General features: G+C 42.4%; 2 pseudogenes; both read left to right on the top strand.

The window, feature by feature from the left end:
- Positions 1 to 6,427: 6,427 nt before the first annotated feature.
- LOC119324019 lies at positions 6,428 to 7,006 on the top strand (annotated as a pseudogene).
- A 1,116-nt stretch (positions 7,007 to 8,122) lies between these two features.
- On the top strand, positions 8,123 to 9,128 carry LOC119324018 (annotated as a pseudogene).
- Positions 9,129 to 9,831: the final 703 nt, after the last annotated feature.

Genomic DNA, 9,831 nt, shown 5'->3' with positions numbered 1-9,831 from the left:
CTTTCAGCTGCTTTTAAAAAGTCCCCGGGGATATAGCCCACTTCTCATTTCTCAACACCAGCTTCTCTTCTCTTTTCTTAAGTATAAGAGGGATAGGTACTTATTCCTGGCCGGCGGTATCATTGCTGCTCCCTGCCTAATGCGGATTATTGTGCAACGCTTATGTGAAATCTCAATCCAAAACTTATTCGTTTCGATGGAAAAACCGACACCGGCGTCAAGACCAGTCTCCTTTCCTTTCTCTTTAGTTTGGGAGCAGAGCTTAAAAAGATGGGGGGTCATGGTGGATCCTTTTTTTATCCCAGATTCCATGGACGGAATGATTGTGGAATTTAACCCTTCGTCGTCATACCCAAACTAGGTCAATGGGCCGGCTTTTAGCGTTGAAAGTGTGAGTTCTAACTACATGGAGTTGGAGGAATCAATAAATTCCTCTCCTCCCCCTAATCCAAACCCTTATTCTCAGATTCCTGATTTTGTCGCCGCAAATGCAAATATGGATTACTTGAACTTCTCTCAAATGCAGATGTTTTACCAAATGCAAATGTTTTATCAAATGCATATGTTTTATCAAATGCATTTTAATTATTTGAGCAGCCAACCGCTTTTGCCTATGGTACCTATGTATGTTCATTTTTTTATGTCTTTCTATATGCGCTTTCGGGAATATAGGGATGCATATAGATAGTGTGTTTTAGCTATTTCATCTCATTCTAGCACATACTACGAGCGATTGACTTAAAGAATACAACAAATGGTTGTGGGGTTATCTTTGTACCCTGTGACTACAACCACAAGGTCCGAATCAAACGAAACGGCTGAGGCGCAAGCCCTTTTCTCGCCACTACTCTGTGTACCCAAAGTGAGCAACCTTTTTGGCACGCTGGCTAGCAAGTTCATTGCTTCAATGACATGAATTCAATCAAGTGGACAAATCCTATCCTGGAAAATATGGGCAATCAGCTGGAAACTCAATAGTCTTACGCGGAAAGCACTCAACCGGCCTTCCTCTTTTGAATTATATGAATGACAGAAATCAGTCCTCACTTGTATTAACTTCATGAGTGAAGAGATAGACTAGGTGGTGAAAAGCATGAAACCAAATACTGCTCCAGGTCCAGATGGCTTCTCTGTCAGCTCTCTAGAGCTTTTTGGCCCCAGTTGAGAGATATACTAATATAAATGCTTCAGGAGCTGTATCATGGCAGGTTGAACTTGTCCAGACTAAACTATGGTGTCATTTCTCTACTGCCAAAGATTAAGGATGCTAATAGTATCCTATAGTATAGACCCATATGTGTTCTAAATGTTATGTTTAAAGCTATTACCAAAGCTCTGACACTTAGATTTACTCCTCTGGCTCGACAAGTAATCAGCTCTCTTCAGACTGGATTTATTCCTGGGAGGTACCTTTTGGATGGATGTGTAATTCTTCATGAAGTTTTGCATGAGTTGAAAACCTCTCACTCTGAAGGAATTTTGCTTCAGTTGGACTTTGAAAAAGCTTATGATAGAGTTTAGTGGCCTTTCTTGGCAGAGGTATTGCATAGGAAAAACTTCCCTGACAGGTGGATAGATTGGATTAGACAAGCAGTGGAAGGAGGCAAAGTGTGTGTGAATATGAATGGAGATTGGCGAGAATATTTCTCTACTTTCAGAGGTTTGAGGCAAGGAGATCCTCTTTCTCCTTTGCTTTTTCACCTAGTAGGTGATGCACTATCTGCAATTCTGGATAGAGCTAAGGAAGTAGGTGTGATTAGAGGTTTGGTACCACATCTGATACCAAGGGGATTAGTCATTTGCAATATGCTTCTGATACTTTGCTTTTTTTGCATAATGACATGGAGTCTATTACTGGATTCTAATTCCTTCTCTACTGTTTAGAGGAAATGTCTGGCATGAAAGTCAATTACTTGAAGAGTGATATTTTCACAGTAGGATTGAGTGTAGAGGAGGAGCAGAGGGTAGCTGATATAACTGTGAGATAGGCAAATTTCCAATAAAATATAATATCTGGGATTACCAATCAGCAAAGACAAGATCTCTTCTAATGATTTTTTTCATTAAAAGGTAGAAAAGAAGTTGGACTCTTGGCAATGCAAACATTTCTCTTATGGAGGAAGAGATATATTGATCAATGCATGTTTATCAAATGTCCCTATGTACCTTCTGGGTTGCTACACTTTGCCTGTCAAAATACAGAAAAAAGTTGATACAATAAGAAATCACTTCTACTGGGAGTAAGAAGAAGAAATTTCACATGGTCAGATGGGAACACCTATGCACCCCTAAAGATTATGGTGGTGTGGGCTTCACTGATATGAGAGTCAGAAACATTTGTTTACTGTCAAAGTGGCTGGAGGAGGTCAATTAACTACTGGAGCTTACACTACAGATACTACTCATTAAAGGGCACACATTTCAAGACACCTTCAAGCTACTGAAATTGGAAAGCAATGATGTTATACTGGGTTATGATTGGCTATATCGTCACAGTCCAATCAATTTAGATTGGAAGGCTAGAACAATGAGTATTTGTCACAATGGGCAAGAAACCATTATTCTTTCTGATAGCAGCAATACTACTTCTCAAACATTGTTAGACCCTGCTAAGTTTCAGAAGGAAATTGATAAAGGAGCTATGGGCTACTATCTTTATCCCTTATCTTGTGACTCTGCTGATACCTATGATGAAAATACTTTGGAGGAACTTAACTTGGTATAGTGAGCCTAGCAGGCGGCGGGAGTCCAGTACGATTGCTTGCATTTCTCTGGAATTGAACTAGCCCTTGGGAAAGGTAGACGTGAAGGTACCATGATTTCTCACTTTATAGAAGCGTTAGAGCTCGGCTGACACAGTGATCGAAAGCTGCGCAACCAAAACAACTTGAAACCGCCCATGCACCTTTTGCTTTTCCTAATATCGTCCCTTCGGGTAGTTGGATATGAGCACATTCAAATTGGAATTCTTCTTCTCCCAGATCCAATAGAAGTTTTGAGGTAACAGGTACCATGAGCAGATTTCTTTGTTCGATACCCAGTTTTTGATCTTGCAAGCAAGGAAATCAAAGAATAGCTCAGTATTATTACGTCTCCCTCCGATAATGAGTGGTAGTGAGCTCTGCCCTAGAGAATGAAGACTCCAAGAAGCATCTCAGTCTTGATATTTGCCTTTTCGGGAGACGACTTGTGATAAGGAAGTCAGCCATGTCCTAAAGAAGTAGTGGGAGTGCATGGTTATAAAGGAAGGCGCAAGTGTATTACGGAGCGAAGAAGCTTTAGAGAAAGTTCTACCTCGCAGGTGAAACCATAGATTGGAAGGTGTAGGTCACTCACCCGTGTAAACAAAGCGAAATCATAGAGCATAGCTCGTTTGTAATGCCCTTGTCCGAACTGACCACAGGATTTAGGTCGTCCCGACTAGTAACAAAGGAGAAATTCCCCTGCTTGTTAGGAGTTCCTTTAGTTTGCAGTTGAGTGCAGCCGAATGGTTCTCTCTGTGTATTCCTGAAAAAGTGATTGGAGGTTCATTGCTCACCTTAAGTCATTATCAACCGAAACTCATAGAGAAAGGGATCCGCAAAACCCCTCGCCATTACCGTATGAGCAGGTTTGAAAGCCTGCAAGTTAAGTTGTTGGCTGCTCTTAGCGATTGAGTGCCAACATGAGACCTATTTGTTAGCTTTGAACCGAGAAGGTCCCTCAACCATAGCGTGATACGAACCAGTGGCTTCCCTACTGAAACCGAAGAAATCCTCTGGGTGGGTTCCTTATCTTTACTTAATACGGAACTGAGACCTTGACTTCTTCTTATCAGACTGAAGAGGGGAACCTCATGACCCAGGATACAAGCACTATTATCTTCTTATAAGGGAAGTGAGGTGATTGTAAGCAAAAGGAGGAGGAATAGTTTCTCATGTCGAGATCAAAAACTCAAGCGCCAACCGCTTCCTATTTGATTTCAGAAAAGCGGAATATCATCACCCGTGGTTCACTTGAGCATGAATAGAGTTCGGTCTCCTTATGAATTCAAGTTGGTAAAGAAGTGGACTTCGGAGCTTTCGCTACAACCCCTCCAAGGCGGGCAACTGTCTCATTTGACACTAGCACTTAAATAAAGGAAGGTAGGAAGGGCTCCCTCCCTCTAATGAAATGGGCTTCTTTAAATTATGCAATACGTTCACCAGTCTCGGATCTTTAGAAAAAGGAACCAATCCTATTTCGGCACTCTTTAGAGGATATCGCTCGTTTACCGCAAATCTCTATCCCACAGCTGGCTAATAAAATCGCCTTGGCAATGTGTCAAGTCCTTTCAGTCAGAGTTCAACTCTTCAGCGAAAGTGAAAAATCTACGGTCTTCCATCCGTGGAGGTAGCCATGGACTCCATAGTATATGTTGGTAGCTAGCGTACAGGCTTGATGTGAGGGGGGGTTGTTACCTATTCTATTCCCTTGCTTGGATAAAAACACCCATCTTTCCGTATGAAAGACACACAACTAGAGCAACTTGATATTACGTATGTAGACCTGGCCTCCCTCAATAATAGCTGGCTCACCTGATTGACGATTTTCAAAGATCTACGCCAAGCGCCTCGGAGCGGGGATCCACTTGTTACTACTTTAGACAATGAGAATCCTTTGGCTTGATTTCTTCTATGGCTTCTTTATGTTTACCCACATCGCGGCTATTCAATAAAAGGATTGCTAGTTAGTTGCCTCACCCTATTGGTTGTTGGTTTTCTTTCTCCTCTGCATTCGTGAAAAGCTAGTATGCTTGCGGAAATCATCTAAAGGAAACTACTCGCTAACTCGCTAACAAGACGGACTTCTTCCTCTGGCTCTGCCAGGCTATGCTGCTCGCCTAAATCGGTATCAATAACTTCTATCGTACTTCGACCTCTCATTGGAATGATAAGTTGGCTACACGAACTAATAAGTTTCTCTTTTTGTCACCTTCTTTAAGCCTTTCCTTCTGCTTCCATTGAGAAATATATATAGATAAGCTTGGAGAAGCGATTGAGGTGTTTCCACTCTTAGGTTGTTCAATATGCGAAGACCGTGTCAATCACTACACCAGTGATACGAAAAGCAAGCATTCTTCTCCAGCTGATGTACCGATGCCTCACTACTACTTAATTAGTGAAAGATACGTTGGGATGTTTTCAATTCTCCATCAAGAGGCGGGCAACTATCTCTTTTCACACTAGACTTCGGATCGCCTTCCTACTGGTTTTCTTCTCAGTCTCCCCAACTAGGGGAAACCTCAAAACAAACAACAAAGCAACACCTATCTTTTTTCTTTAAGCACTGAACATCCGGATCCCCTTCCGACTTGCTTTTCCGGGCACTGGTCTTTCTAACAACTGGAACTCGTCTCCCTTTTCCTGATTCGCATCTTCTTCGGCTTTTGCTACGGTCTTTCCTTCAGTCAGTCCTTCCTTCAAGATTTTTGCCTGCGGATCTCTCTCTTCAAAACATATATATCTTTTGGCGCTAGTCTTTCCTGCCTTACCTTAACCCCGCTTTCACGTGGCGAATCGGTATGAGGTTTCAGTGATCACTTTACGGTATTCTTTAAGCTTTCTTGGTCACCGGACAGAGTGAGAACTGCTCAGCTTGCTTTCTTTCCCTAGCACACACTTAGTAGATAGTAGGCACAGGTCCGCTAAGAGCTCATCAAACTTGACTTGTAGAGTGAGACCTGTGCTCGATATGGTTCATTTCAGTGCTCTTTCTCTCCGTATCGTTCACCACATGCCTGTGATCGATCTCTCTCAAGCTAGGTTTGGTACCGGTATCGGTGAAGTCCGTCATTGAATTGAAGTGGTAGAGTGGTAAGTGGGCGTACGGTCTATGTATTTCCTATCAGTGGCATTAGTTCCTTTTCATTCTCTAGATAGATGGGCAGAACAAGCTTCTCTTTATATTCTATTCTAGAAAGGATCAATTAGATTCTCATCTCCTATTTGTTTGAGCCATTCATTATAGTGGTGGTGCCGGGAAGGCAGCTTAGCACTCTAGTCCTTTTGAGTAAGGAATTGTAGCATGGGCAGGCAATCTCTTCGATTGATTCCCCTCCAGGAATTACTTGAATTAATTAGCCGGCCCATGGAGTGAAATATCGAACTTAACCTATAAATAACTAGTATCTCAAAAACCAAATAAAAGGCTTTCTTTTAAGCTTGATAATGGAATTCCACAGGAGTCAAGCGCTAGCAAAGAAGAATTGGAAATCAGTCGCTTCCCTTCTAGACTCAAGTCAGCAGAAGAGTGAACTTCATATTAATAGGTAAATCCTACATCAAGCGTAAAGGAAGTACACTTTTTTTGATTTGCCGCTTAATAACTCGTACTTGACGTTGGTTTCGGTTCGATCAACTATCCTTTTTGAAGCGGATAGTTCACAGTGCTCATTCTCAAAAAAAGCGGAAAAGCCATGATGTTTCCACTCCATTTTCATTATGAAGATGTATTACGTCAGGATCTGTTGCTCAAACTGAATCATGCCAATGTTATGGAAGTTCCTGGATTGTTTGAAATAAGATTAGTACCAAAAGCTGCCTCTGATTTCAGAATCCAATTTGGAAAATTAGCTATGGAGATTTTGTGCGGTCAGAGATTCATACAGACACAAAGGTGCCCCTATTTTCAAGCAGGAAAGACGTTTTGATCCAATCCATTCTTGGGTTCCAGAAAAGACACAGGATATGTCAGTGACTTTGCACGACAAAGCGTTCTCCGAGGGCATGGAATGTACCATTTTTTGGTTAGAATCTTTACAGTAATGTCTATGTTGAATTCTCCGGTCGAAATACAGGAAAACTCCATCAAATTCTTTATGGAAACAGAGTTTTGTGAATTCTCCCCGGAACTGGAAGATCATTTCGAGATCTTCGAGCATATTCGAGGGTTCAATGTGACTATTGTCACTTCGGCCAATACAAAAGATGAGACTTTACTACTGTGGAGCGGCTTTTTGCTAAAAGATGAGGGGGAAACTAAGTAATATGCCGGAGAAGCGACAAAATATACGAGATCACAAATGTAGATTGCTCGCGGCTAAATATGAATTGATACGAAAGCTTTCAAATTTTGTAACCCGATCTTCCGTCTGATATGCGGGACAAACATCGTTATAAGTTGTCCAAGTTGCCAAGAAAGAGTTCAATGGCACGAGTAAGAAACCGAGGTATTTTCACGGGTCGCCCTCGTTCCACAGTTGAGTTCTTTCGCATTTCTCGTATCGTTTTTGGGCCATTTGCATTTCTGCCCCTAACTCGAACCACCTACTCAGATTTGCCCCTAATTTCAAAGCATGCTCAAATTTGCCCCTCTGCCGTTAAGTCACTACTCAGAAATGCCCTTCCATCCAGTCAAAGGCCTTTGACAGTCAGAGGCCCATGTGTACTGTAGCAGACGGAAAGTGCTACAGTATTGGATGGAAAGTGCTACAGTACTGTACGAAAGGGCATTTCTGAGTAGTGACTTAACGGCGGAGGGGTAAATTTGAGCATGCTTCAAAATTAGGGGCAAATCTGAGTAGTGGGTTCGAGTTAGGGGCACAGATGTAAATGTCCCATCATTTTTTGTGGATTAGCATCTCGAGGTTCTTTGATGGGTATAAAGAAATTGTCTTGGTAGCAACCACCAAACCAATAGAACAAAGGTTAGCTCTGCAGCTAGTCCACAAGAAAGGGTTGTAGGTCCATTACCGTCCGGCTCCCGACCGAAACTAACGGAGTCATCCCAACTCTCGGATCGAAGATGCTAACGGGACAGGAATCGAAGTGGGGGACCTCTCTACCGCACCTGTCTCCCCAGACATAGACTACGTAAAGGGTGGTACTCTTGGAAAGAGAGAAGATCACCGCGTGAACAAAATCCAAAGTAATGAATGTCACTCCCGAGGGATCGACCACTATCATACATGAAATTTTGCATAGAATGATTGTTCATGTTCACGCCGGAGTGCTGAGGTTGTTCCCACCATTGAACTCAGAGTCTGGGTGTGTTTTCTTACTAATACGGAGAGGTTTCCGAATGATAAAGACCAATCAAAAACTTCTTCGTTTCGTTGGTAGAACCCACACCAACTCTTTTCTCTAAATAATAGACAGATCTTTTGATAGTCTCACTTCTATCAATGCAATGAAAGAACTATCCCTTCCTATTTGTTTGTCCTAATGAGACAAAAAAGAGCCTCCTTCTTTACCACTTTAGGGGATGGGGGTGAAGGGGGGTTTACATACAACTGGGGCAAAGTGGTTTATGATTGAATCTCAGAGGCATTCTTATTATTTGGTAGATCCAAGTCCATGGCCTATTTTGGGTTCACACGGAGCTTTGGCAACCACCGTAGGAGGTGTGATGTACATGCACTCATTTCAAGGGGGTGCAACACTTCTTAGTTTGGGCCTAATATTTATCCTTTATACCATGTTCGTATGGTGGCGGGATGTTCTACGTGAATCCATGTTGGAAGGGCATCATACAAAAGTTGTACAATTAGGACCTCGATATGGTTCTATTCTCTTCATAGTCTCAGAGGTTATGTTCCTTTTTGCTTTTTTTGGGCTTCTTTGGCACCTAAGGTAGAGATCGGAGGTATTTGGCCCCCAAAAGAGATTGGGGTTTTAGATCCTTGGGAAATCCCTCTTCTTAATACCCCTATTCTCCCTTCATCCAGAGCTGTCGTAACTTGGGCTCATCATGCTATACTCGTGGGGAAGGAAAAACGAGCAGTTTACGCTTTAGTAGCAACCGTTTCACTGGCTCTAGTATCCACTGGCTTTCAAGGAATGGAATGTTACCAAGCACCCTCCACTATTTCGGATAGTATTTATGGTTCTACCTTTTTCTTAGCAACTGCTTTCATGGTTTTCATGTGGGTACTCTTTTCTTGATTGTATGTGGTATTCGCCAATATCTTGGTCATCTGACCAAGAAGCATCACGTTGGCTTTGAAGAAGATGCATGGTACTGGCATTTTGTAGACGTGGTTCGGTTATTCCCATTTGTCTCTATCTATTGGTGGGGAGGTATATGAAAGAAGGGAACGAATAAGTGGATTGAGGAATAAAAGCTCGAAGACAAAGAGAACTTCTCCGGGTACTCAAGATATTGTGTTTGGAGAGGTGTAGATTGTAGATTCCAGCCGAGCCAGACCCAGGAAGAATATGAAGTCCAATTTCCTCAACTGCGCACACGGATAAGACGCGAGACAGTTTCTGAGGGGTAGAAGTCTTGATTGGGCCAAGCCGGCATAACAGTTAGTAGTTCGCATTACTTTCTCTTCCGAAGCACACACATTCGAGTTCAGTATGGATGCACTGAGCGCTTAAGACCACTCGTTGGATGATATGGTCAATCATACTCCCGAGTGGGGACAACATAACAATAACATTCTCTCTTTAGATTCGAGATGTATTGATCGAGACGTGCCTCACTCTAGTGAGGATTTGAGCTCCCCGATAGATGTAGGGCTCGCTTGGTACGCTGTCATTGTTTAGGGGGGTTCTTAATTCTAGCATGAAAGTCCGAGTTGGAGGAATGATATTGGGCTTGATAAGTGAGCAAGGAACCTGCCATAACATTCCTATGGTTCCTCTGTCCCGGTCTTGCACCACTCTCATATCCATCAATCAATTTCATAGATAGTTACTATGGTTGTTTCTTCCTCCATTCACTAAAGCAAATGGAGCCTTTCCCTCCTCGAGTCAGCAAGACAACTCGAGCGTTTTACCCTCGTGTCACTAGCGCAACACGAGCCATTCAAAAAAAGTCTTGGAACTGAAGAGAAATCATCTCTATACAAACTCTTTATGTTCTTGA

Source organism: Triticum dicoccoides, chromosome 6B (assembly GCF_002162155.2).
Source record: "Triticum dicoccoides isolate Atlit2015 ecotype Zavitan chromosome 6B, WEW_v2.0, whole genome shotgun sequence".
In the NCBI taxonomy this organism is placed as follows: Eukaryota; Viridiplantae; Streptophyta; class Magnoliopsida; order Poales; family Poaceae; genus Triticum; species Triticum dicoccoides.
The sequence above is the reverse complement of the archived record's forward strand: the minus strand, read 5'-3'. Positions and strand labels throughout refer to the sequence as shown.